A 1,021-nucleotide genomic window follows, 5' to 3' on the forward strand; every position below is an offset into this window, starting at 1 on the left:
ATTTGATGTTGCTAAGGTGCTGTTTGTTTTTCTATAAAAACCTCTTCAAACCACTTATTGCTGCGTGGCGCAGCACACACAAAGCACTTTCCCTCTCGCAGCAGTTTGTTTTTTGGAAGACTTCAGACTACAAAACCTCTGCGCGTGTGTTGCGTGGCGCAACACTTGACTTGCCTCTTATAACCTCTTCAGCTTTCATTTTTTCTAAGTGTTTTTTTAAAAAATTTTGTATAACTTTTTTTTTTAATTTTTTTTTAAACTTTGATTTTCTTAAATTTTTATTTACTGATGTGACACATATTATTTTTATAATTTCCACGATTTTTTTAACATGAATTTTTTAATTTTTTTTACCGTTTTATTAATTTTTCAATTTTAGTTGCATCTTTTTTAACGTGTGTAATTTTTTACGAACTTTGTAGACAATGTTTACAATACTTTCTTAATTTTTTTATTATTTTCTTTTTTAATGTTTTTTAAAATTAGTTTTTTTTCTAGAATAAAATTATTAGCTTCTTTTACATTTTTTAAAGTTTTTTTTAAGAAAAAAAGTTTTATATTTTTGTTTTTTTACATGTTCTTTTTATTATTATTTCAATGTTTTAAAACTAGAATTATTAAATTTCGGTGTTGAGAACTATTTTCAGTTTATAAAATTAGTTTATTTAAATTTCAGTTTACTGCAGCAGTCTGCAGATGTTAAAAAACAAACATGCTTCTTATTATAGGCTGCAACCGTTTGTTCCACCTCTTCTGCTACAGAGGATTGCAGAGGTGGTCCGCAGACTTCATGAATTTTCGCTTCGAAAAAACAAACAGCACCTAAGTGTTAACCGAAGAAAGCCAATAACATAAAGATATTTTACTTAATGTGAACTGTTTAATAAAAATTTCACCCTACATTTCTTTTATCAATATTCAAAAGTGTTAGTTGATTATATTTTCTATTTAATTTGTTAAGTGTTAACTGAGGAAAGCCAAGAATCAAAGTCCAACATGTTAACTTGTATAAATAAATGTG

Source organism: Lactuca sativa, chromosome 6 (genome assembly GCF_002870075.4).
Source record: "Lactuca sativa cultivar Salinas chromosome 6, Lsat_Salinas_v11, whole genome shotgun sequence".
In the NCBI taxonomy this organism is placed as follows: Eukaryota; Viridiplantae; Streptophyta; class Magnoliopsida; order Asterales; family Asteraceae; genus Lactuca; species Lactuca sativa.